At 39.0% G+C, this 26948-nt stretch overlaps 10 non-coding genes across 10 annotated transcripts; 6 read left to right on the top strand and 4 right to left on the bottom strand.

Annotated features, from left to right (window-relative positions):
• Nucleotides 1–2611: 2611 nt before the first annotated feature.
• On the bottom strand, nucleotides 2612–2693 carry TRNAC-GCA (transfer RNA cysteine (anticodon GCA)). Its single transcript has one exon. It is a non-coding gene; the product is annotated as a tRNA-Cys (tRNA).
• Nucleotides 2694–3249: 556 nt separating this feature from the next.
• On the top strand, nucleotides 3250–3323 carry TRNAT-AGU (transfer RNA threonine (anticodon AGU)). Its single transcript has one exon. It is a non-coding gene; the product is annotated as a tRNA-Thr (tRNA).
• Nucleotides 3324–10205: 6882 nt separating this feature from the next.
• TRNAS-GCU (transfer RNA serine (anticodon GCU)) lies at nucleotides 10206–10287 on the bottom strand. Its single transcript has one exon. It is a non-coding gene; the product is annotated as a tRNA-Ser (tRNA).
• A 556-nt stretch (nucleotides 10288–10843) lies between these two features.
• TRNAT-AGU (transfer RNA threonine (anticodon AGU)) lies at nucleotides 10844–10917 on the top strand. The gene has a single exon. It is a non-coding gene; the product is annotated as a tRNA-Thr (tRNA).
• A 1055-nt stretch (nucleotides 10918–11972) lies between these two features.
• TRNAS-GCU (transfer RNA serine (anticodon GCU)) lies at nucleotides 11973–12054 on the bottom strand. The gene has a single exon. It is a non-coding gene; the product is annotated as a tRNA-Ser (tRNA).
• Nucleotides 12055–17139: 5085 nt separating this feature from the next.
• On the bottom strand, nucleotides 17140–17221 carry TRNAS-GCU (transfer RNA serine (anticodon GCU)). The gene has a single exon. It is a non-coding gene; the product is annotated as a tRNA-Ser (tRNA).
• A 556-nt stretch (nucleotides 17222–17777) lies between these two features.
• TRNAT-AGU (transfer RNA threonine (anticodon AGU)) lies at nucleotides 17778–17851 on the top strand. The gene has a single exon. It is a non-coding gene; the product is annotated as a tRNA-Thr (tRNA).
• Nucleotides 17852–21452: 3601 nt separating this feature from the next.
• Nucleotides 21453–21526, top strand: TRNAT-AGU (transfer RNA threonine (anticodon AGU)). The gene has a single exon. It is a non-coding gene; the product is annotated as a tRNA-Thr (tRNA).
• Nucleotides 21527–23192: 1666 nt separating this feature from the next.
• TRNAT-AGU (transfer RNA threonine (anticodon AGU)) lies at nucleotides 23193–23266 on the top strand. Its single transcript has one exon. It is a non-coding gene; the product is annotated as a tRNA-Thr (tRNA).
• Nucleotides 23267–26724: 3458 nt separating this feature from the next.
• TRNAT-AGU (transfer RNA threonine (anticodon AGU)) lies at nucleotides 26725–26798 on the top strand. Its single transcript has one exon. It is a non-coding gene; the product is annotated as a tRNA-Thr (tRNA).
• The last annotated feature ends 150 nt before the right edge of the window (nucleotides 26799–26948 follow it).

Genomic DNA, 26948 nt, shown 5'->3' with positions numbered 1-26948 from the left:
TATGTCCTTTGGCTTAGTTGGTCAAAGAGCCTGTTTAGCAAACAGAAAATCTTGAATTTGAATGCCAGCAGTGCTATTCTTTCTTTATGTCAGTTTGGGGCTTCTTAACTCTCTAAGCAGGCTTTCTAATGTATCACACCTGTTTGTCCTTTGTCTTAGTTGGTCAAAGAGCCTGTTTAGTAAACAGAAAATCTTGAATTTGAATGCCAGCAGTCCTCTTCCTTCTTTATCTCAGTTTAGGGCTGTTTAACTCTCTAAGCAGGCTTTCTAATGTATCACACCTGTTTGTCCTTTGTCTTAGTTGGTCAAAGAGCCTATTTAGTAAATGGAAAATCTTGAATTTGAATGCCAGCAGTCCTTTTCCTTCTTTATCTCAGTTTAGGGCTGTTTAACTCTCTAAGCAGGCTTTTTAATGTTTCGCACCTGTTTGTCCTTTGGCTTAGTTGGTCAAAGAGCCTATTTAGTAAAAGGAAAATCTTGATTTTGAATGTCAGCAGTGCTTTCTATCCTTCATCTCATTTTGTGGGTTTTTACCCCCAAAAGAGGACTTTTACTCTTGTGTGTAATCAAATATTAATTTCCCACAGCCCTAATATAATGCAATTGAGAAAAAAAATTGTCTGCTGTTGAAACACTTTAAAAGGAATTAGAGGATATAATTTTCTTTACAGAATATAGGATGGCATCAAGCTTTACAAATTAAAACGAGTGGATTTACAGATCTGACTCTGCAAAGTTTGATAGCAGCACAGGAGTATTGTAAACTTTCATGCTTGAAGAGTCCAACACTTGGTTTAAAAATGAAAACCAAACCATTCAACACGAAAGAAGAAGCAGATTAATACAACGAGGATGGGATTCGAACCCATGCATGCAGAGCACAATGGATTAGCAGTCCATCACCTTAACCACTCGGCCACCTCATCTACATAGCACCCGTGCGTTTAGGTGGGAAGATGTTGAGAGGGTTTTTACCAGTCAGTGTTTTTTCACTGAAGATTGGATGTTGGCTTTTGTCAGAGTTGCCTTATCTCGTCAACTACAGTGCCTGTTGTTTGAAGTTAGCTTGGGGAAAACTCTATCAGAAATGAACCAGTGCTGAGGTTTTTAATATCAATTAGTCATAATTTTTCCTCCTTTTGGTTTTGCCATGGCATTTCTTCAATCTGTCTATTCTGTGTCATAACTTGGAAGCAAAACAAGTCCCAAATTTCAGCTGTGCTAAAAGATGGCTCATTCAATTGCAAAACTTCAAAGCCTTTGTCCTCGATACAGCTTCTGTAAATTTGTCAGTCTTTTAAATGAATGCTCTTCAAAATTTACTTGGCTTCTTAAGTGTTATGACTGAGATTGAAATCTTATTCCATGTTTCTGCTCTACGTGGAATGGAACTCAAGCTCAATATTGTTTTGCTGCGCTAACCAGTTGAATGTTCGATTGGTGCTTCAATCTTCCTTGGATTTCAAATGCATGCCATCTTCTGGTGCTGTGGCTTAGTTGGTTAAAGCACCTGTCTAGTAAACAGGAGATCCTGAGTTCGAATCTCAGCAGTGCCTTGTTTTCATCTCCTCACAAAGAAGCTTCCTATCTTAAAAATAGGTGTTTCACTTGCGACTGATAGTGCAATTGTGAGATTAAAAATCTCTTCTATCTAAGCGATATAAAGGAAGAAAGATGGCTTCAAGCATGACAATGTAAAACCAGTTGGTTTAGTTTTGAAATGCCTCCTCTCTATGCATCTCTAATCCTTTTATCCAATGTATCTCACCTCTATGTCCTTTGGCTTAGTTGGTCAAAGAGCCTGTTTAGTAAACAGAAAATCTTGAATTTGAATGCCAGCTATTCTTTCTTTATGTCAGTTTGGGGCTTCTTAACTCTCTAAGCAGGCTTTCTAATGTATCACACCTATTTGTCCTTTGTCTTAGTTGGTCAAAGAGCCTGTTTAGTAAACAGAAAATCTTGAATTTGAATGCCAGCAGTCCTCTTCCTTCTTTATCTCAGTTTAGGGCTGTTTAACTCTCTAAGCAGGCTTTCTAATGTATCACACCTGTTTGTCCTTTGTCTTACTTGGTCAAAGAGCCTATTTAGTAAATGGAAAATCTTGAATTTGAATGCCAGCAGTCCTTTTCCTTCTTTATCTCAGTTTAGGGCTGTTTAACTCTCTAAGCAGGCGTTTTTAATGTTTCGCACCTGTTTGTCCTTTGGCTTAGTTGGTCAAAGAGCCTATTTAGTAAAAGGAAAATCTTGATTTTGAATGTCAGCAGTACTTTCTATTCTTCATCTCATTTTGTGGGTTTTTACCCCAAAAAGAGGACTTTTACTCTTGTTTGTCATCAAATATTAATTTCCCACAGCCCTAATATAGTGCAATTGAGAAAAAAAATTCTCTGCTGTTGAAACACTTTAAAAGGAATTAGAGGATATAATTTTCTTTACAGAATATAGGATGGCATCAAGCTTTACAAATTAAAACGAGTGGATTTACAGATCTGACTCTGCAAAGTTTGATAGCAGCACAGGAGTATTGTAAACTTTCATGCTTGAAGTGTCCACCGCTTGGGTTAAAAATGAAAACCAAACCATTCAACATGAAAGAAGAAGCAGATTAATCCGACAAGGATGGGATTCGAACCCATGCATGCAGAGCACAATGGATTTGCAGTCAATCACCTTAACCACTCGGCCACCTCGTCTACATAGCGCCCGTGCGTTTAGGTGGGAAGATGTTGAGAGGGTTTTTACCAGTCAGTGTTTTTTCACTGAAGATTGTATGTTGGCTTTTGTCAGAGTTGCCTTATCTCATCAACTACAGTGCCTGTTGTTTGAAGTTAGCTTGGGGAAAACTCTATCAGAAATGAACCAGTGCTGAGGTTTTTAATATCAATTAGTCATAATTTTTCCTCCTTTTGGTTTTACCATGGCATTTCTTCAATCTGTCTATTCTGTGTCATAACTTGGAAGCAAAACAAGTCCCAAATTTCAGCTGTGCTAAAAGATGGCTCATTCAATTGCAAAACTTCAAAGCCTTTGTCCTCGATACAGCTTCTGTAAATTTGTCAGTCTTTTAAATGAATGCTCTTCAAAATTTACTTGGCTTCTTAAGTGTTATGACTGAGATTGAAATCTTATTCCATGTTTCTGCTCTACGTGGAATGGAACTCAAGCTCAATAGTATTTTGCTGCGCTAACCAGTTGAATGTTCGATTGGTGCTTCAATCTTCCTTTGATTTCAAGTGCATGCCATCTTCTGGTACTGTGGCTTAGTTGGTTAAAGCGCCTGTCTAGTAAACAGGAGATCCTGAGTTCGAATCTCAGCAGTGCCTTGTTTTCATCTCCTCACAAAGAAGCTTCCTATCTTAAAAATAGGTGTTTCACTTGCCACTGATAGTGCAATTGTGAGATTAAAAATCTCTTCTATCTAAGCGATATAAAGGAAGAAAGATGGCTTCAAGCATGACAATGTAAAACCAGTTGGTTTAGTTTTGAAATGCCTCCTCTCTATGCATCTCTAATCCTTTTATCCAATGTATCTCACCTTTATGTCCTTTGGCTTAGTTGGTCAAAGAGCCTGTTTAGTAAACAGAAAATCTTGAATTTGAATGCCAGCTATTCTTTCTTTATGTCAGTTTGGGGCTTCTTAACTCTCTAAGCAGGCTTTCTAATGTATCACACCTATTTGTCCTTTGTCTTAGTTGGTCAAAGAGCCTGTTTAATAAACAGAAAATCTTGAATTTGAATGCCAGCAGTCCTCTTCCTTCTTTATCTCAGTTTAGGGCTGTTTAACTCTCTAAGCAGGCTTTCTAATGTATCACACCTGTTTGTCCTTTGTCTTAGTTGGTCAAAGAGCCTATTTAGTAAATGGAAAATCTTGAATTTGAATGCCAGCAGTCTTTTTCCTTCTTTATCTCAGTTTAGGGCTGTTTAACTCTCTAAGCAGGCTTTTTAATGTTTCGCACCTGTTTGTCCTTTGGCTTAGTTGGTCAAAGAGCCTATTTAGTAAAAGGAAAATCTTGATTTTGAATGTCAGCAGTCCTTTCTATTCTTCATCTCATTTTGTGGGTTTTTACCCCAAAAAGAGGACTTTTACTCTTGTTTGTCATCAAATATTAATTTCCCACAGCCCTAATATAGTGCAATTGAGAAAAAAAATTGTCTGCTGTTGAAACACTTTAAAAGGAATTAGAGGATATAATTTTCTTTACAGAATATAGGATGGCATCAAGCTTTACAAATTAAAACCAGTGGATTTACAGATCTGACTCTGCAAAGTTTGATAGCAGCACAGGAGTATTGTAAACTTTAATGCTTGAAGTGTCCACCGCTTGGGTTAAAAATGAAAACCAAACCATTCAACACGAAAGAAGAAGCAGATTAATCCGACGAGGATGGAATTCGAACCCATGCATGCAGAGCACAATGGATTAGCAGTCCATCGCCTTAACCACTCGGCCACTTCTTCTCCATAGCACCTGTGCGTTTAGGTGGGAAGATGTTGAGAGGGTTTTTACCAGTCAGTGTTTTTTCACTGAAGATTGTATGTTGGCTTTTGTCAGAGTTGCCTTATCTCGTCAACTACAGTGCCTGTTGTTTGAAGTTAGCTTGAGGAAAACTCTATCAGAAATGAACCAGTGCTGAGGTTTTTAATATCAATTAGTCATAATTTTTCCTCCTTTTGGTTTTGCCATGGCATTTCTTCAATCTGTCTATTCTGTGTCATAACCTGGAAGCAAAACAAGTCCCAAATTTCAGCTGTGCTAAAAGATGGCTCATTCAATTGCAAAACTTCAAAGCCTTTGTCCTCGATACAGCTTCTGTAAATTTGTCAGTCTTTTAAATGAATCCTCTTCAAAATTTACTTGGCTTCTTAAGTGTTATGACTGAGATTGAAATGTTATTCCATGTTTCTGCTCTACGTGGAATGGAACTCAAGCTCAATATTATTTTGCTGCGCTAACCAGTTGAATGTTCGATTGGTGCTTCAATCTTCCTTTGATTTCAAGTGCATGCCATCTTTTGGTGCTGTGGCTTAGGCCTGTTTCACACTTCCGTTTTTGTGTCCGCCAAACGGATCCGTTTCCGTTTTTTTGACGGAAACTGATGCAAACGGATCCGTTTTTTTAAAAACGAATCCGTTTTTTTGACGGATCCGCGGTAACCGTAATGGAAGTCTATGGGACAAAAAACGGATCCTGCAAAAAATGGCGGATCCGTTTTTTTACGGAAAACAACGGATTTTGACGGATTTGAAAAAACGGAAGTGTGAAACAGGCCTTAGTTGGTTAAAGCGCCTGTCTAGTAAACAGGAGATCCTGAGTTCGAATCTCAGCAGTGCCTTGTTTTCATCTCCTCACAAAGAAGCTTCCTATCTTAAAAATAGGTGTTTCACTTGCGACTGATAGTGCAATTGTGAGATTAAAAATCTCTTCTATCTAAGCGATATAAAGGAAGAAAGATGGCTTCAAGCATGACAATGTAAAACCAGTTGGTTTAGTTTTGAAATGCCTCCTCTCTATGCATCTCTAATCCTTTTATCCAATGTATCTCACCTTTATGTCCTTTGGCTTAGTTGGTCAAAGAGCCTGTTTAGTAAACAGAAAATCTTGAATTTGAATGCCAGCTATTCTTTCTTTATGTCAGTTTGGGGCTTCTTAACTCTCTAAGCAGGCTTTCTAATGTATCACACCTATTTGTCCTTTGTCTTAGTTGGTCAAAGAGCCTGTTTAGTAAACAGAAAATCTTGAATTTGAATGCCAGCAGTCCTCTTCCTTCTTTATCTCAGTTTAGGGCTGTTTAACTCTCTAAGCAGGCTTTCTAATGTATCACACCTGTTTGTCCTTTGTCTTACTTGGTCAAAGAGCCTATTTAGTAAATGGAAAATCTTAAATTTGAATGCCAGCAGTCCTTTTCCTTCTTTATCTCAGTTTAGGGCTGTTTAACTCTCTAAGCAGGCGTTTTTAATGTTTCGCACCTGTTTGTCCTTTGGCTTAGTTGGTCAAAGAGCCTATTTAGTAAAAGGAAAATCTTGATTTTGAATGTCAGCAGGACTTTCTATTCTTCATCTCATTTTGTGGGTTTTTACCCCAAAAAGAGGACTTTTACTCTTGTTTGTCATCAAATAATAATAATAATAATTTATAATAATAATAATTTTTATTTATATAGCGCCAACATATTCCGCAGCACTTTACAATTAAGCGGGGACATGTACAGACAATAAATTCAATACAAGTTAAGACAATTCAAACAATGACATTAGGAGTGAGGTCCCTGCTCGCAAGCTTACAATCTACAAGGAAATGGGGGGACACAGTAGGTGAGAAATGCTTGTTAATTCAGGTCTGGCAATTATAATAGGGATTTTCATATAAAGCTGCATGATCCGGTCATCAGCCCGTGTGTTTAAGCGCAATAGACAAGTATCAAGTGCAGTTATCATGTGCATGAAGGGTGTGGAGACAGATGAATAGTAGGGTGCAGATTCAGAATAATATTTGGAAGGAGGGAACAGGGCAAAGTTAGCTTGCTGAGTAGTTGATGTGATAGGCTTCTTTGAAGAGATGGGTTTTCAAAGCGCGCTTGAATAGGTCAGGGCTAGGTATCAGTCTGATCGTCTGGGGAAGTGCATTCCAGAGAGCTGGAGCAGCACGAGAGAAGTCTTGGAGACGGAGGTGCGAGGTTCGGATTACGGGGGATGTTAGTCTTAGGTCATTTGTAGAACGGAGGGCACGTGTAGGGCGATAGACAGAGATGAGAGAGGAGATATAAGGCGGTGCAGAACAGTGGAGAGCTTTGTGGGTGAGAGAGATGAGTTTATACTGGACCCTGTAGCGAATAGGTAGCCAGTGTAATGACTGGCACAAGATGGAGGCATCGGTGAAGCGGCTGGACAGAAATATGACCCTGGCTGCCGCATTCAAGATGGATTGGAGAGGAGAAAGTTTGGTAAGAGGGAGACCGATCAGAAGAGAGTTGCAGTAGTCCAGACGAGAATGAATAAGAGCGACAGTAAGAGTCTTAGCAGTTTCAAAGGTGAGAAAAGGTCGGATTCTGGAGATGTTTTTAAGATGCAGGTGACAAGAGCGACTGAGTGATCGGATGTACGGAGTAAAGGAAAGTTCAGTGTCGAATATGACCCCAAGACAGCGGGCATGCTGCTTGGGAGTTATGGTTGAACCCTCCAGGGTTATTTCGATGTTAGGTAGAGTGAGGTTAGTAGAGGGGAGAAACACAAGAAGTTCAGTTTTAGAGAGATTTAGTTTCAGATAGAGGGAGGACATGATGCTAGAGACAGCAGACAGACAATCCTTGGTATTTTGAATTAGGGTAGGGGTGATGTCAGGGGAAGAAGTGTATAATTGGGTGTCATCAGCATAGAGATGATACTGGAACCCAAATCTGCTGATTGTTTGTCCAATAGGGGCAGTGTATAAAGAGAAGAGGAGGGGGCCTAGGACTGAGCCCTGCGGGACCCCGATAGTAAGGGGACGAGAAGAGGAAGAGGAGCCGGAAAAAGATACAGTGAAGGAGCGGTCAGAGAGGTAGGAGGAGAACCAGGAGAGGGCTGTGTCCTTGAGGCCTATAGAGCGGAGCATAGTGAGGAGGAGCTGGTGATCCACAGTGTCAAATGCGGCAGAGAGATCCAGGAGAATCAGCAGGGAGCAATGACCTTTCGATTTAGCTGTTATTAAATCATTAGAGACTTTAGTGAGGGCAGTTTCAGTAGAGTGTAAAGAGCGGAAACCAGATTGTAAGGGGTCGAGAAGAGAGTTATCCGAGAGATAGCGGATTAAACGGGAGTGGACCAGGCGTTCCAGGAGTTTAGAGATGAAGGGAAGGTTAGAGACAGGTCTGTAGTTAGCAGTGCAGTTCTGGTCCAGGGATGGCTTTTTAAGTAAAGGGGTTATGATGGCATGTTTAAATGAAGAGGGAAATATACCTGAAGAAAGAGAGAGGTTAAATATTTTAGTCAGGTGAGTGGTGACCACTGGTGAGAGAGACTGCAGGAGCTGTGAAGGAATAGGGTCACTGTTGCAGGTTGTAGGCCGAGCAGAAGCGAGGAGCTTGGAAACTTCTTCTTCTGAAACAGGCTCAAAGATGTCTAGTGAGCTTGAGGTGCGGCAGGGAAGGGGATCCAGGCACTGAGGAGATAGGGCTGAGATATACTGATGGATGTGGTTGATTTTTTCTAGGAAATAAGTGGCCAGATCCTCACCGCTGAGGTTGGTGATGGGGGCCTGTACTTTAGGTTTCAGGAGGGAGTTTAAGGTTTCAAAAAGTCGTCTTGGGTTGTTGGATAGTGAGGTGATGAGGGTGGTGAAGTAGGATTGTTTGGCCAGATGAAGGGCAGAGTTATAGGTTTTGAGCATGAACTTATAGTGGATGAAGTCTTCTGCTAAGAGAGATTTTCTCCACTGCCGCTCTGCACACCTCGAGCAGCGCTGAAGAGAGCGTGTTTGTGTTGTGTGCCAGGGCTGCTTTTGTCTGTGTCGGGTCTTTCTGCGTATAGAAGGTGCTGCTTCATCTAGGGCATTCTTCAGTGTATTATTGAAGTGTGACAATGCTATGTCTGGACAGGAGAGGGTGGAGATGGGGGCTAAAGATGTGTGGAGATTGTCCCTAAGCTGTTGGGTATTAATGGTACGTGTATTCCGATAAGTGTGGTAAGTGGGGGTGTCCCGGGTGAGGAGACAATTCTTGACAGAAAAGGAAAGAAGGTTGTGGTCCGAGAGCGGGAGAGGTGAATTAGTAAAGTTGTGCAGCGAGCCGGGACGGGAGAAAACCAGGTCCAGAGTATTCCCGTCCTCATGTGTAGGAGAATTAGTAAACTGTGAGAGGCCGAATGAAGAAGTTAGAGAAAGAAGATGAGAGGCAGACTGGGAGAGCGGATCATTGATGGGGATGTTAAAGTCTCCCATGATGAGGGTGGGGATGTCACAGGACAGAAAGTGAGTAAGCCAGGTGGTGAAGTGGTCTAGAAACTGGCGGGAGGAGCCTGGAGGGCGATAAACGACCGCCACTCGTAAGGAGAAGGGCTTAAAGAGTCTGACGGCGTGGACTTCAAAGGAAGGAAATGTAAGTGATGGAACCGGGGGGATGACCTGGAAAGCACATTGTGATGAAAGGAGCAAACCAACACCTCCACCCTGTCTGTTCTCAGGTCTGGGGGTATGTGAAAATTTCAGCCCACCAAACGAGAGAGCGGCAGCAGCGGTGGTGTCTGAATGCTGGATCCAGGTTTCTGTAATAGCCAGAAGGTTAAGGGAATTAGAGAGAAAAAGATCGTGAATGTAAGTCAGTTTGTTACACACAGACCGTGCATTCCAGAGAGCACATTGGAAAGTGAGAGGAGAAGGCATGCACTGAATGTTAATAAGATTAGCAGGGTTTCTATATGCAGCTGGAGGAGAGTAATGTATGCTGGTGGAGGGAGGCCCAGGGTTGGGGGAGATGTCACCTGCAACTATTAAAAGGAGAAAAAACAGAAAAAGCAGGTGGTGGGATGATTTGTATGAACGTTTTGAGTGCTGCATGGAGGTTTTGGATGGTTTGGTGTGGGTAAGAAATGTCAATAGAGCCTCAGAGTTAAACATGGGAGAGGGGAAAAGGGAGGGGTGGATATGCAGAGAGTGCACAGAATGTGTAAAAGGGCAGGCGAGTTGTTAAAAAGCAGAAGTGAAGACAAATAAGCAGCAGGTTGATATGATCAATGCATATTTAGTACAACTGACCAAGAAGCAAGCGTGCATGAAAAACTTATGCACCTTACCCGTCTCCTGCCCTGTCCAACTGCATTGTCTAACTGCAAAACACTTTATCCTGTTGCACTTAATCTGTTGCACGCGTAAGCCCGCACGCGTGCTATCCCAGCCAGAGCTAAATATATATGAAATGAAATGTCTGCTAGCTTCAGCCACCAAAAGGCCACAATCAAATATTAATTTCCCACAGCCCTAATATAGTGCAATTGAGAAAAAAAATTCTCTGCTGTTGAAACACTTTAAAAGGAATTAGAGGATATAATTTTCTTTACAGAATATAGGATGGCATCAAGCTTTACAAATTAAAACGAGTGGATTTACAGATCTGACTCTGCAAAATTTGATAGCAGCACAGGAGTATTGTAAACTTTCATGCTTGAAGTGTCCACCGCTTGGGTTAAAAATGAAAACCAAACCATTCAACATGAAAGAAGAAGCAGATTAATCCGACGAGGATGGGATTCGAACCCATGCATGCAGAGAACAATGGATTAGCAGTCCATCACCTTAACCACTCGGCCACCTCGTCTACATAGCGCCCGTGCGTTTAGGTGGGAAGATGTTGAGAGGGTTTTTACCAGTCAGTGTTTTTTCACTGAAGATTGTATGTTGGCTTTTGTCAGAGTTGCCTTATCTCGTCAACTACAGTGCCTGTTGTTTGAAGTTAGCTTGGGGAAAACTCTATCAGAAATGAACCAGTGCTGAGGTTTTTAATATCAATTAGTCATAATTTTTACTCCTTTTGGTTTTGCCATGGCATTTCTTCAATCTGTCTATTCTGTGTCATAACTTGGAAGCAAAACAAGTCCCAAATTTCAGCTGTGCTAAAAGATGGCTCATTCAATTGCAAAACTTCAAAGCCTTTGTCCTCGATACAGCTTCTGTAAATTTGTCAGTCTTTTAAATGAATGCTCTTCAAAATTTACTTGGCTTCTTAAGTGTTATGACTGAGATTGAAATCTTATTCCATGTTTCTGCTCTACATGGAATGGAACTCAAGCTCAATATTATTTTGCTGCGCTAACCAGTTGAATGTTCGATTGGTGCTTCAATCTTCCTTTGATTTCAAGTGCATGCCATCTTCTGGTACTGTGGCTTAGTTGGTTAAAGCGCCTGTCTAGTAAACAGGAGATCCTGAGTTCGAATCTCAGCAGTGCCTTGTTTTCATCTCCTCACAAAGAAGCTTCCTATCTTAAAAATAGGTGTTTCACTTGCGACTGATAGTGCAATTGTGAGATTAAAAATCTCTTCTATCTAAGCGATATAAAGGAAGAAAGATGGCTTCAAGCATGACAATGTAAAACCAGTTGGTTTAGTTTTGAAATGCCTCCTCTCTATGCATCTCTAATCCTTTTATCCAATGTATCTCACCTTTATGTCCTTTGGCTTAGTTGGTCAAAGAGCCTGTTTAGTAAACAGAAAATCTTGAATTTGAATGCCAGCTATTCTTTCTTTATGTCAGTTTGGGGCTTCTTAACTCTCTAAGCAGGCTTTCTAATGTATCACACCTATTTGTCCTTTGTCTTAGTTGGTCAAAGAGCCTGTTTAGTAAACAGAAAATCTTGAATTTGAATGCCAGCAGTCCTCTTCCTTCTTTATCTCAGTTTAGGGCTGTTTAACTCTCTAAGCAGGCTTTCTAATGTATCACACCTGTTTGTCCTTTGTCTTACTTGGTCAAAGAGCCTATTTAGTAAATGGAAAATCTTGAATTTGAATGCCAGCAGTCCTTTTCCTTCTTTATCTCAGTTTAGGGCTGTTTAACTCTCTAAGCAGGCGTTTTTAATGTTTCGCACCTGTTTGTCCTTTGGCTTAGTTGGTCAAAGAGCCTATTTAGTAAAAGGAAAATCTTGATTTTGAATGTCAGCAGTACTTTCTATTCTTCATCTCATTTTGTGGGTTTTTACCCCAAAAAGAGGACTTTTACTCTTGTTTGTCATCAAATATTAATTTCCCACAGCCCTAATATAGTGCAATTGAGAAAAAAAATTCTCTGCTGTTGAAACACTTTAAAAGGAATTAGAGGATATAATTTTCTTTACAGAATATAGGATGGCATCAAGCTTTACAAATTAAAACGAGTGGATTTACAGATCTGACTCTGCAAAGTTTGATAGCAGCACAGGAGTATTGTAAACTTTCATGCTTGAAGTGTCCACCGCTTGGGTTAAAAATGAAAACCAAACCATTCAACATGAAAGAAGAAGCAGATTAATCCGACGAGGATGGGATTCGAACCCATGCATGCAGAGCACAATGGATTAGCAGTCCATCACCTTAACCACTCGGCCACCTCGTCTACATAGCGCCCGTGCGTTTAGGTGGGAAGATGTTGAGAGGGTTTTTACCAGTCAGTGTATTTTCACTGAAGATTGTATGTTGGCTTTTGTCAGAGTTGCCTTATCTCGTCAACTACAGTGCCTGTTGTTTGAAGTTAGCTTGGGGAAAACTCTATCAGAAATGAACCAGTGCTGAGGTTTTTAATATCAATTAGTCATAATTTTTACTCCTTTTGGTTTTGCCATGGCATTTCTTCAATCTGTCTATTCTGTGTCATAACTTGGAAGCAAAACAAGTCCCAAATTTCAGCTGTGCTAAAAGATGGCTCATTCAATTGCAAAACTTCAAAGCCTTTGTCCTCGATACAGCTTCTGTAAATTTGTCAGTCTTTTAAATGAATGCTCTTCAAAATTTACTTGGCTTCTTAAGTGTTATGACTGAGATTGAAATCTTATTCCATGTTTCTGCTCTACGTGGAATGGAACTCAAGCTCAATATTATTTTGCTGCGCTAAACAGTTGAATGTTCGATTGGTGCTTCAATCTTCCTTTGATTTCAAGTGCATGCCATCTTCTGGTACTGTGGCTTAGTTGGTTAAAGCGCCTGTCTAGTAAACAGGTAGATCCTGAGTTCGAATCTCAGCAGTGCCTTGTTTTCATCTCCTCACTAAGAAGCTTCCTATCTTAAAAATAGGTGTTTCACTTGCCACTGATAGTGCAATTGTGAGATTAAAAATCTCTTCTACCTAAGAGATATAAAGGAAGAAAGATGGCTTCAAGCATGACAATGTAAAACCAGTTGATTTAGTTTTGAAATGCATCCTTTCTATGCATCTCTAATCCGTTTATCCAATGTATCTCACCTTTATGTCCTTTGGCTTAGTTGGTCAAAGAGCCTGTTTAGTAAACAGAAAATCTTGAATTTGAATGCCAGCAATTCTTTCTTTATGTCAGTTTGGGGCTTCTTAACTCTCTAAGCAGGCTTTCTAATGTATCACACCTATTTGTCCTTTGTCTTACTTGGTCAAAGAGCCTGTTTAATAAACAGAAAATCTTGAATTTGAATGCCAGCAGTCCTCTTCCTTCTTTATCTCAGTTTAGGGCTTTTTAACTCTCTAAGCAGGCTTTCTAATGTATCACACCTGTTTGTCCTTTGTCTTAGTTGGTCAAAGAGCCTATTTAGTAAATGGAAAATCTTGAATTTGAATGCCAGCAGTCTTTTTCCTTCTTTATCTCAGTTTAGGGCTGTTTAACTCTCTAAGCAGGCTTTTTAATGTTTCGCACCTGTTTGTCCTTTGGCTTAGTTGGTCAAAGAGCCTATTTAGTAAAAGGAAAATCTTGATTTTGAATGTCAGCAGTGCTTTCTATTCTTCATCTCATTTTGTGGGTTTTTACCCCAAAAAGAGGACTTTTACTCTTGTTTGTCATCAAATATTAATTTCCCACAGCCCTAATATAGTGCAATTGAGAAAAAAAATTGTCTGCTGTTGAAACACTTTAAAAGGAATTAGAGGATATAATTTTCTTTACAGAATATAGGATGGCATCAAGCTTTACAAATTAAAACCAGTGGATTTACAGATCTGACTCTGCAAAGTTTGATAGCAGCACAGGAGTATTGTAAACTTTCATGCTTGAAGTGTCCACCGCTTGGGTTAAAAATGAAAACCAAACCATTCAACACGAAAGAAGAAGCAGATTAATCCAACGAGGATGGAATTCGAACCCATGCATGCAGAGCACAATGGATTAGCAGTCCATCACCTTATCCACTCGGCCACCTCGTCTACATAGCACCCATGCGTTTAGGTGGGAAGATGTTGAGAGGGTTTTTACCAGTCAGTGTTTTTTCACTGAAGATTGTATGTTGGCTTTTGTCAGAGTTGCCTTATCTCGTCAACTACAGTGCCTGTTGTTTGAAGTTAGCTTGGGGAAAACTCTATCAGAAATGAACCAGTGCTGAGGTTTTTAATATCAATTAGTCATAATTTTTCCTCCTTTTGGTTTTGCCATGGCATTTCTTCAATCTGTCTATTCTGTGTCATAACTTGGAAGCAAAACAAGTCCCAAATTTCAGCTGTGCTAAAAGATGGCTCATTCAATTGCAAAACTTCAAAGCCTTTGTCCTCGATACAGCTTCTGTAAATTTGTCAGTCTTTTAAATGAATGCTCTTCAAAATTTACTTGGCTTCTTAAGTGTTATGACTGAGATTGAAATCTTATTCCATGTTTCTGCTCTACGTGGAATGGAACTCAAGCTCAATATTATTTTGCTGCGCTAACCAGTTGAATGTTCGATTGGTGCTTCAATCTTCCTTTGATTTCAAATGCATTCCATCTTCTGGTGCTGTGGCTTAGTTGGTTAAAGTGCCTGTCTAGTAAACAGGAGATCCTGAGTTCGAATCTCAGCAGTGACATTTTTTCATATCCTCACAAAGAAGCTTCCTATCTTAAAAATAGGTGTTTCACTTGCGACTGATAGTGCAAATGTGAGATTAAAAATCTCTTCTATCTAAGAGATATAAAGGAAGAAAGATGGTTTCAAGCATGACAATGTAAAACCAGTTGATTTAGTTTTGAAATGCCTCCTTTCTATGCATCTCTAATCCGTTTATCAAATGTATCTCACCTTTATGTCCTTTGGATTAGTTGGTCAAAGAGCCTGTTTAGCAAACAGAAAATCTTGAATTTGAATGCCAGCAGTGCTATTCTTTCTTTATGTCAGTTTGGGGCTTCTTAACTCTCTAAGCAGGCTTTCTAATGTATCACACCTGTTTGTCCTTTGTCTTACTTGGTCAAAGAGCCTATTTAGTAAATGGAAAATCTTGAATTTGAATGCCAGCAGTCCTTTTCCTTCTTTATCTCAGTTTAGGGCTGTTTAACTCTCTAAGCAGGCTTTTTAATGTTTTGCACCTGTTTGTCCTTTGGCTTAGTTGGTCAAAGAGCCTATTTAGTAAAAGGAAAATCTTGATTTTGAATGTCAGCAGTGCTTTCTATTCTTCATCTCATTTTGTGGGTTTTTACCCCCAAAAGAGGACTTTTACTCTTGTTTGTAATCAAATATTAATTTCCCACAGCCCTAATATAATGCAATTGAGAAAAAAAATTGTCTGCTGTTGAAACACTTTAAAAGGAATTAGAGGATATAATTTTCTTTACAGAATATAGGATGGCATCAAGCTTTACAAATTAAAACGAGTGGATTTACAGATCTGACTCTGCAAAGTTTGATAGCAGCACAGGAGTATTTTAAACTTTCATGCTTGAAGTGTCCACCACTTGGGTTAAAAATGAAAACCAAACCATTCAACACGAAAGAAGAAGCAGATTAATACGACGAGGATGGAATTCGATCCCATGCATGCAGAGCACAATGGATTAGCAGTCCATCACCTTAACCACTCGGCCACCTCATCTACATAGCACCCGTGCGTTTAGGTGGGAAGATGTTGAGAGGGTTTTTACCAGTCAGTGTTTTTTCACTGAAGATTGGATGTTGGCTTTTGTCAGAGTTGCCTTATCTCGTCAACTACAGTGCCTGTTGTTTGAAGTTAGCTTGGGGAAAACTCTATCAGAAATGAACCAGTGCTGAGGTTTTTAATATCAATTAGTCATAATTTTTCCTCCTTTTGGTTTTGCCATGGCATTTCTTCAATCTGTCTATTCTGTGTCATAACTTGTAAGCAAAACAAGTCCCAAATTTCAGCTGTGCTAAAAGATGGCTCATTCAATTGCAAAACTTCAAAGCCTTTGTCCTCGATACAGCTTCTGTAAATTTGTCAGTCTTTTAAATGAATGCTCTTCAAAATTTACTTGGCTTCTTAAGTGTTATGACTGAGATTGAAATCTTATTCCATGTTTCTGCTCTACGTGGAATGGAACTCAAGCTCAATATTGTTTTGCTGCGCTAACCAGTTGAATGTTCGATTGGTGCTTCAATCTTCCTTGGATTTCAAATGCATTCCATCTTCTGGTCCTGTGGCTTAGTTGGTTAAAGCGCCTGTCTAGTAAACAGGAGATCCTGAGTTCGAATCTCAGCAGTGCCTTGTTTTCATATCCTCACAAAGAAGCTTCCTATCTTAAAAATAGGTGTTTCACTTGCGACTGATAGTGCAATTGTGAGATTAAAAATCTCTTCTATCTAAGCGATATAAAGGAAGAAAGATGGCTTCAAGCATGACAATGTAAACCCAGTTGATTTAGTTTTGAAATGCCTCCTTTCTATGCATCTCTAATCCGTTTATCCAATGTATCTCACCTTTATGTCCTTTGGCTTAGTTGGTCAAAGAGCCTGTTTAGCAAACAGAAAAGCTTGAATTTGAATGCCAGCAGTGCTATTCTTTCTTTATGTCAGTTTGGGGCTTCTTAACTCTCTAAGCAGGCTTTCTAATGTATCACACCTGTTTGTCCTTTGTCTTAGTTGGTCAAAGAGCCTGTTTAGTAAACAGAAAATCTTGAATTTGAATGCCAGCAGTCCTCTTCCTTCTTTATCTCAGTTTAGGGCTGTTTAACTCTCTAAGCAGGCTTTCTAATGTATCACACCTGTTTGTCCTTTGTCTTAGTTGGTCAAAGAGCCTATTTAGTAAATGGAAAATCTTGAATTTGAATGCCAGCAGTCCTTTTCCTTCTTTATCTCAGTTTAGGGCTGTTTAACTCTCTAAGCAGGCTTTTTAATGTTTCGCACCTGTTTGTCCTTTGGCTTAGTTGGTCAAAGAGCCTATTTAGTAAAAGGAAAATCTTGATTTTGAATGTCAGCAGTGCTTTCTATTCTTCATCTCATTTTGTGGGTTTTTACCCCCAAAAGAGGACTTTTACTCTTGTTTGTAATCAAATATTAATTTCCCACAGCCCTAATATAATGCAATTGAGAAAAAAAATTGTCTGCTGTTGAAACACTTTAAAAGGAATTAGAGGATATAATTTTCTTTACAGAATATAGGATGGCATCAAGCTTTACAAATTAAAACGAGTGGATTTACAGATCTGACTCTGCAAAGTTTGATAGCAGCACAGGAGTATTGTAAACTTTCATGCTTGAAGTGTCCACCACTTGGGTTAAAAATGAAAACCAAACCATTCAACACGAAATAAGAAGCAGATTAATACGACGAGGATGGGATTCGAACCCATGCATGCAGAGCACAATGGATTAGCAGTCCATCGCCTTAACCACTCGGCCACCTCATCTACACAGCACCCGTGCGTTTAGGTGGCAAGATGTTGAGAGGGTTTTTACCAGTCAGTGTTTTTTCACTGAAGATTGGATGTTGGCTTTTGTCAGAGTTGCCTTATCTCGTCAACTACAGTGCCTGTTGTTTGAAGTTAGCTTGGGGAAAACTCTATCAGAAATGAACCAGTGCTGAGGTTTTTAATATCAATTAGTCATAATTTTTCCTCCTTTTGGTTTTGCCATGGCATTTCTTCAATCTGTCTATTCTGTGTCATAACTTGGAAGCAAAACAAGTCCCAAATTTCAGCTGTGCTAAAAGATGGCTCATTCAATTGCAAAACTTCAAAGCCTTTGTCCTCGATACAGCTTCTGTAAATTTGTCAGTCTTTTAAATGAATGCTCTTCAAAATTTACTTGGCTTCTTAAGTGTTATGACTGAGATTGAAATCTTATTCCATGTTTCTGCTCTACGTGGAATGGAACTCAAGCTCAATATTATTTTGCTGCGCTAACCAGTTGAATGTTCGATTGGTGCTTCAATCTTCCTTTGATTTCAAGTGCATGCCATCTTCTGGTGCTGTGGCTTAGTTGGTTAAAGCGCCTGTCTAGTAAACAGGAGATCCTGAGTTCGAATCTCAGCAGTGCCTTGTTTTCATCTCCTCACAAAGAAGCTTCCTATCTTAAAAATAGGTGTTTCACTTGCGACTGATAGTGCAATTGTGAGTTTAAAAATCTCTTCTACCTAAGAGATATAAAGGAAGAAAGATGGCTTCAAGCATGACAATGTAAAACCAGTTCATTAAGTTTTGAAATGCATCCTTTCTATGCATCTCTAATCCGTTTATCCAATGTATCTCACCTTTATGTCCTTTGGCTTAGTTGGTCAAAGAGCCTGTTTAGTAAACAGAAAATCTTGAATTTGAATGCCAGCTATTCTTTCTTTATGTCAGTTTGGGTCTTCTTAACTCTCTAAGCAGGCTTTATAATGTATCACACCTATTTGTCCTTTGTCTTAGTTGGTCGAAGAGCCTGTTTAGTAAACAGAAAATCTTGAATTTGAATGCCAGCAGTGCTATTCTTTCTTTATGTCAGTTTGGGGCTTCTTAACTCTCTAAGCAGGCTTTCTAATGTATCACACCTGTTTGTCCTTTGTCTTAGTTGGTCAAAGAGCCTGTTTAGTAAACAGAAAATCTTGAATTTGAATGCCAGCAGTCCTCTTCCTTCTTTATCTCAGTTTAGGGCTGTTTAACTCTCTAAGCAGGCTTTCTAATGTATCACACCTGTTTGTCCTTTGTCTTAGTTGGTCAAAGAGCCTATTTAGTAAATGGAAAATCTTGAATTTGAATGCCAGCAGTCCTTTTCCTTCTTTATCTCAGTTTAGGGCTGTTTAACTCTCTAAGCAGGCTTTTTAATGTTTCGCACCTGTTTGTCCTTTGGCTTAGTTGGTCAAAGAGCCTATTTAGTAAAAGGAAAATCTTGATTTTGAATGTCAGCAGTGCTTTCTATTCTTCATCTCATTTTGTGGGTTTTTACCCCAAAAAGAGGACTTTTACTCTTGTTTGTCATCAAATATTAATTTCCCACAGCCCTAATATAGTGCAATTGAGAAAAAAAATTGTCTGCTGTTGAAACACTTTAAAAGGAATTAGAGGATATAATTTTCTTTACAGAATATAGGATGGCATCAAGCTTTACAAATTAAAACCAGTGGATTTACAGATCTGACTCTGCAAAGTTTGATAGCAGCACAGGAGTATTGTAAACTTTCATGCTTGAAGTGTCCACCGCTTGGGTTAAAAATGAAAAACAAACCATTCAACACGAAAGAAGAAGCATATTAATCCGACGAGGATGGGATTCGAACCCATGCATGCAGAGCACAATGGATTAGCAGTCCATCGCCTTAACCACTCGGCCACTTCTTCTACATAGCACCTGTGCGTTTAGGTGGGAAGATGTTGAGAGGGTTTTTACCAGTCAGTGTTTTTTCATTGAAGATTGTATGTTGGCTTTTGTCAGAGGTGCCTTATCTCGTCAACTACAGTGCCTGTTGTTTGAAGTTAGCTTGAGGAAAACTCTATCAGAAATGAACCAGTGCTGAGGTTTTTAATATCAATTAGTCATAATTTTTCCTCCTTTTGGTTTTGCCATGGCATTTCTTCAATCTGTCTATTCTGTGTCATAACCTGGAAGCAAAACAAGTCCCAAATTTCAGCTGTGCTAAAAGATGGCTCATTCAATTGCAAAACTTCAAAGCCTTTGTCCTCGATACAGCTTCTGTAAATTTGTCAGTCTTTTAAATGAATCCTCTTCAAAATTTACTTGGCTTCTTAAGTGTTATGACTGAGATTGAAATGTTATTCCATGTTTCTGCTCTACGTGGAATGGAACTCAAGCTCAATATTGTTTTGCTGCGCTAACCAGTTGAATGTTCGATTGGTGCTTCAATCTTCCTTGGATTTCAAATGCATGCCATTTTCTGGTGCTGTGGCTTAGTTGGTTAAAGCGCCTGTCTAGTAAACAGGAGATCCTGAGTTCGAATCTCTGCAGTGTCTTGTTTTCATCTCCTCACAAAGAAGCTTCCTATCTTAAAAATAGGTGTTTCACTTGCGACTGGTAGTGCAATTGTGAGATTAAAAATCTCTTCTACCTAAGAGATATAAAGGAAGAAAGATGGCTTCAAGCATGACAATGTAAAACCAGTTCATTTAGTTTTGAAATGCATCCTTTCTATGCATCTCTAATCCGTTTATCCAATGTATCTCACCTTTATGTCCTTTGGCTTAGTTGGTCAAAGAGCCTGTTTAGTAAACAGAAAATCTTGAATTTGAATGCCAGCTATTCTTTCTTTATGTCAGTTTGGGTCTTCTTAACTCTCTAAGCAGGCTTTATAATGTATCACACCTATTTGTCCTTTGTCTTAGTTGGTCAAAGAGCCTGTTTAGTAAACAGAAAATCTTGAATTTGAATGCCAGCAGTGCTATTCTTTCTTTATGTCAGTTTGGGGCTTCTTAACTCTCTAAGCAGGCTTTCTAATGTATCACACCTGTTTGTCCTTTGTCTTAGTTGGTCAAAGAGCCTGTTTAGTAAACAGAAAATCTTGAATTTGAATGCCAGCAGTCCTCTTCCTTCTTTATCTCAGTTTAGGGCTGTTTAACTCTCTAAGCAGGCTTTCTAATGTATCACACCTGTTTGTCCTTTGTCTTAGTTGGTCAAAGAGCCTATTTAGTAAATGGAAAATCTTGATTTTGAATGTCAGCAGTACTTTCTATTCTTCATCTCATTTTGTGGGTTTTTACCCCAAAAAGAGGACTTTTACTCTTGTTTGTCATCAAATATTAATTTCCCACAGCCCTAATATAGTGCAATTGAGAAAAAAAATTCTCTGCTGTTGAAACACTTTAAAAGGAATTAGAGGATATAATTTTCTTTACAGAATATAGGATGGCATCAAGCTTTACAAATTAAAACGAGTGGATTTACAGATCTGACTCTGCAAAGTTTGATAGCAGCACAGGAGTATTGTAAACTTTCATGCTTGAAGTGTCCACCGCTTGGGTTAAAAATGAAAACCAAACCATTCAACACGAAAGAAGAAGCAGATTAATCCGACGATGATTGTTTTTCGAACCCATGCATGCAGAGCACAATGGATTAGCAGTCCATCGTCTTAACCACTCGGCCACCTCTTCTACATATCACCTGTGCGTTTAGGTGGGAAGATGTTGAGAGGGTTTTTACCAGTCAGTGTTTTTTCACTGAAGATTGTATGTTGACTTTTGTCAGAGTTGCCTTATCTCGTCAACTACTGTGCCTGTTGTTTGAAGTTAGCTTGGGGAAAACTCTATCAGAAATGAACCAGTGCTGAGGTTTTTAATATCAATTAGTCATAATTTTTCCTCCTTTTGGTTTTGCCATGGCATTTCTTCAATCTGTCTATTCTGTGTCATAACTTGGAAGCAAAACAAGTCCCAAATTTCAGCTGTGCTAAAAGATTGCTCATTCAATTGCAAAACTTCAAAGCCTTTGTCCTCGATACAGCTTCTGTAAATTTGTCAGTCTTTTAAATGAATGCTCTTCAAAATTTACTTGGCTTCTTAAGTGTTATGACTGAGATTGAAATCTTATTCAATGTTTCTGCTCTATGTGGAATGGAACTCAAGCTCAATATTATTTTGCTGCGCTAACCAGTTGAATGTTCGATTGGTGCTTCAATCTTCCTTTGATTTCAAGTGCAAGCCATTTTCTGGTGCTGTGGCTTAGTTGGTTAAAGCGCCTGTCTAGTAAACAGGAGATCCTGAGTTCGAATCTCAGCAGTGCCTTGTTTTCATCTCCTCACAAAGAAGCTTCCTATCTTAAAAATAGGTGTTTCACTTGCGACTGATAGTGCAATTGTGAGATTAAAAATCTCTTCTACCTAAGAGATATAAAGGAAGAAAGATGGCTTCAAGCATGACAATGTAAAACCAGTTCATTTAGTTTTGAAATGCATCCTTTCTATGCATCTCTAATGCGTTTATCCAATGTATCTCAAAGAGCCTGTTTAGTAAACAGAAAATCTTGAATTTGAATGCCAGCTATTCTTTCTTTATGTCAGTTTGGGGCTTCTTAACTCTCTAAGCAGGCTTTCTAATGTATCACACCTATTTGTCCTTTGTCTTAGTTGGTCAAAGAGCCTGTTTAGTAAACAGAAAATCTTGAATTTGAATGCCAGCAGTCCTCTTCCTTCTTTATCTCAGTTTAGGGCTGTTTAACTCTCTAAGCAGGCTTTCTAATGTATCACACCTGTTTGTCCTTTGTCTTACTTGGTCAAAGAGCCTATTTAGTAAATGGAAAATCTTGAATTTGAATGCCAGCAGTCCTTTTCCTTCTTTATCTCAGTTTAGGGCTGTTTAACTCTCTAAGCAGGCTTTTTAATGTTTCGCACCTGTTTGTCCTTTGGCTTAGTTGGTCAAAGAGCCTATTTAGTAAAAGGAAAATATTGATTTTGAATGTCAGCAGTACTTTCTATTCTTCATCTCATTTTGTGGGTTTTTACCCCAAAAAGAGGACTTTTACTCTTGTTTGTCATCAAATATTAATTTCCCACAGCCCTAATATAGTGCAATTGAGAAAAAAAAATTCTCTGCTGTTGAAACACTTTAAAAGGAATTAGAGGATATAATTTTCTTTACAGAATATAGGATGGCATCAAGCTTTACAAATTAAAATGAGTGGATTTACAGATCTGACTCTGCAAAGTTTGATAGCAGCACAGGAGTATTGTAAACTTTCATGCTTGAAGTGTCCACCGCTTGGGTTAAAAATGAAAACCAAACCATTCAACACGAAAGAAGAAGCAGATTAATCCGACGAGGATTGTTTTTCGAACCCATGCATGCAGAGCACAATGGATTAGCAGTCCTTCGCCTTAACCACTCGGCCACCTCTTCTACATATCACCTGTGCGTTTAGGTGGGAAGATGTTGAGAGGGTTTTTACCAGTCAGTGTTTTTTCACTGAAGATTGTATGTTGGCTTTTGTCAGAGTTGCCTTATCTCGTCAACTACTGTGCCTGTTGTTTGAAGTTAGCTTGGGGAAAACTCTATCAGAAATGAACCAGTGCTGAGGTTTTTAATATCAATTAGTCATAATTTTTCCTCCTTTTGGTTTTGCCATGGCATTTCTTCAATCTGTCTATTCTGTGTCATAACTTGGAAGCAAAACAAGTCCCAAATTTCAGCTGTGCTAAAAGATGGCTCATTCAATTGCAAAACTTCAAAGCCTTTGTCCTCGATACAGCTTCTGTAAATTTGTCAGTCTTTTAAATGAATGCTCTTCAAAATTTACTTGGCTTCTTAAGTGTTATGACTGAGATTGAAATCTTATTCCATGTTTCTGCTCTACGTGGAATGGAACTCAAGCTCAATATTATTTTGCTGCGCTAACCAGTTGAATGTTCGATTGGTGCTTCAATCTTCCTTTGATTTCAAGTGCATGCCGTCTTCTGGTGCTGTGGCTTAGTTGGTTAAAGCGCCTGTCTAGTAAACAGGAGATCCTGAGTTCGAATCTCAGCAGTGCCTTGTTTTCATCTCCTCACAGCTTCCTATCTTAAAAATAGGTGTTTCACTTGCGACTGATAGTGCAATTGTGAGATTAAAAATCTCTTCTATCTAAGCGATATAAAGGAAGAAAGATGGCTTCAAGCATGATAATGTAAAACCAGTTGATTTAGTTTTGAAATGCCTCCTTTCTATGCATCTCTAATCCGTTTATTCAATGTATCTCACCTTTATGTCCTTTGGCTTAGTTGGTCAAAGAGCCTGTTTAGTAAACAGAAAATCTTGAATTTGAATGCCAGCTATTCTTTCTTTATGTCAGTTTGGGGCTTCTTAACTCTCTAAGCAGGCTTTCTAATGTATCACACCTATTTGTCCTTTGTCTTAGTTGGTCAAAGAGCCTGTTTAGTAAACAGAAAATCTTGAATTTGAATGCCAGCAGTCCTCTTCCTTCTTTATCTCAGTTTAGGGCTGTTTAACTCTCTAAGCAGGCTTTCTAATGTATCACACCTGTTTGTCCTTTGTCTTACTTGGTCAAAGAGCCTATTTAGTAAATGGAAAATCTTGAATTTGAATGCCAGCAGTCCTCTTCCTTCTTTATCTCAGTTTAGGGCTGTTTAACTCTCTAAGCAGGCTTTTTAATGTTTCGCACCTGTTTGTCCTTTGGCTTAGTTGGTCAAAGAGCCTATTTAGTAAAAGGAAAATCTTGATTTTGAATGTCAGCAGTACTTTCTATTCTTCATCTCATTTTGTGGGTTTTAACCCCAAAAAGAGGACTTTTACTCTTGTTTGTCATCAAATATTAATTTCCCACAGCCCTAATATAGTGCAATTGAGAAAAAAAATTGTCTGCTGTTGAAACACTTTAAAAGGAATTAGAGGATATAATTTTCTTTACAGAATATAGGATGGCATCAAGCTTTACAAATTAAAACGAGTGGATTTACAGATCTGACTCTGCAAAGTTTGATAGCAGCACAGGAGTATTGTAAACTTTCATGCTTGAAGTGTCCACCGCTTGGGTTAAAAATGAAAACCAAACCATTCAACACGAAAGAAGAAGCAGATTAATCCGACGAGGATTGTTTTTTGAACCCATGCATGCAGAGCACAATGGATTAGCAGTCCATCGCCTTAACCACTCGCCCACCTCTTCTACATATCACCTGTGCGTTTAGGTGGGAAGATGTTGAGAGGGTTTTTACCAGTCAGTGTTTTTTCACTGAAGATTGTATGTTGGCTTTTGTCAGAGTTGCCTTATCTCGTCAACTACTGTGCCTGTTGTTTGAAGTTAGCTTGGGGAAAACTCTATCAGAAATGAACCAGTGCTGAGGTATTTAATATCAATTAGTCATAATTTTTCCTCCTTTTGGTTTTGCCATGGCATTTCTTCAATCTGTCTATTCTGTGTCATAACTTGGAAGCAAAACAAGTCCCAAATTTCAGCTGTGCTAAAAGATGGCTCATTCAATTGCAAAACTTCAAAGCCTTTGTCCTCGATACAGCTTCTGTAAATTTGTCAGTCTTTTAAATGAATGCTCTTCAAAATTTACTTGGCTTCTTAAGTGTTATGACTGAGATTGAAATCTTATTCCATGTTTCTGCTCTACGTGGAATGGAACTCAAGCTCAATATTATTTTGCTGCGCTAACCAGTTGAATGTTCGATTGGTGCTTCAATCTTCCTTTGATTTCAAGTGCATGCCATCTTCTGGTGCTGTGGCTTAGTTGGTTAAAGCGCCTGTCTAGTAAACAGGAGATCCTGAGCTCGAATCTCAGCAGTGCCTTGTTTTCATCTCCTCACAAAGAAGCTTCCTATCTTAAAAATAGGTGTTTCACTTGCGACTGATAGTGCAATTGTGAGATTAAAAATCTCTTCTATCTAAGCGATATAAAGGAAGAAAGATGGCTTCTAGCATGACAATGTAAAACCAGTTTATTTAGTTTTGAAATGCCTCCTTTCTATGCATCTCTATTCCGTTTATCCAATGTATCTCACTTTTATGTCCTTTGGCTTAGTTGGTCAAAGAGCCTGTTTAGTAAACAGAAAATCTTGAATTTGAATGCCAGCAGTGCTATTCTTTCTTTATGTCAGTTTGGGGCTTCTTAACTCTCTAAGCAGGCTTTCTAATGTAACACACCTGTTTGTCCTTTCTCTTAGTTGGTCAAAGAGCCAGTTTAGTAAACAGAAAATCTTGAATTTGAATGCCAGCAGTCCTCTTCCTTCTTTATCTCAGTTTAGGGCTGTTTAACTCTCTAAGCAGGCTTTCTAATGTATCACACCTGTTTGTCCTTTGTCTTAGTTGGTCAAAGAGCCTATTTAGTAAATGGAAAATCTTGAATTTGAATGCCAGCAGTCCTTTTCCTTCTTTATCTCAGTTTAGGGCTGTTTAACTCTCTAAGCAGGCTTTTTAATGTTTCGCACCTGTTTGTCCTTTGGCTTAGTTGGTCAAAGAGCCTATTTAGTAAAAGGAAAATCTTGATTTTGAATGTCAGCAGTGCTTTCTATTCTTCATCTCATTTTGTGGGTTTTTACCCCAAAAAGAGGACTTTTACTCTTGTTTGTCATCAAATATTAATTTCCCACAGCCCTAATATAGTGCAATTGAGAAAAAAATTCTCTGCTGTTGAAACACTTTAAAAGGAATTAGAGGATATAATTTTCTTTACAGAATATAGGATGGCATCAAGCTTTACAAATTAAAACCAGTGGATTTACATATCTGAATCTGCAAAGTTTGATAGCAGCACAGGAGTATTGTAAACTTTCATGCTTGAAGTGTCCACCGCTTTGGTTAAAAATGAAAAACAAACCATTCAACATGAAAGAAGAAGCAGATTAATCCTACGAGGATGGGATTCGAACCAATGCATGCAGAGCACAATGGATTAGCAGTCCATCGCCTTAACCACTCGGCCACCTCGTCTACATAGCACCTGTGCGTTTAGGTGGGAAGATGTTGAGAGGGTTTTTACCAGTCAGTGTTTTTTCACTGAAGATTGGATGTTGGCTTTTGTCAGAGTTGCCTTATCTCGTCAACTACAGTGCCTGTTGTTTGAAGTTAGCTTGGGGAAAACTCTATCAGAAATGAACCAGTGCTGAGGTTTTTAATATCAATTAGTCATAATTTTTCCTCCTTTTGGTTTTGCCATGGAATTTCTTCAATCTGTCTATTCTGTGTCATAACTTGGAAGCAAAACAAGTCCCAAATTTCAGCTGTGCTAAAAGATGGCTCATTCAATTGCAAAACTTCAAAGCCTTTGTCCTCGATACAGCTTCTGTAAATTTGTCAGTCTTTTAAATGAATGCTCTTCAAAATTTACTTGGCTTCTTAAGTGTTATGACTGAGATTGAAATCTTATTCCATGTTTCTGCTCTACGTGGAATGGAACTCAAGCTCAATATTGTTTTGCTGCGCTAACCAGTTGAATGTTCGTTTGGTGCTTCAATCTTCCTTGGATTTCAAATGCATGCCATCTTCTGGTACTGTGGCTTAGTTGGTTAAAGCGCCTGTCTAGTAAACAGGAGATCCTGAGTTCGAATCTCAGCAGTGCCTTGTTTTCATCTCCTCACAAAAAAGCTTCCTATCTTAAAAATAGGTGTTTCACTTGCGACTGATAGTGCAATTGTGAGATTAAAAATCTCTTCTATCTAAGCGACATAAAGGAGGAAAGATGGCTTCAAGCATGACAATGTAAAACCAGTT

This window comes from Dendrobates tinctorius, unplaced genomic scaffold (assembly GCF_039654945.1).
Source record: "Dendrobates tinctorius isolate UK_male_01 unplaced genomic scaffold, ASM3965494v1 ptg000204l, whole genome shotgun sequence".
Lineage (NCBI taxonomy): Eukaryota > Metazoa > Chordata > Amphibia > Anura > Dendrobatidae > Dendrobates > Dendrobates tinctorius.
Note: the sequence above shows the minus strand (reverse complement) of the source record. Positions and strands in the feature narration are given on the sequence as shown.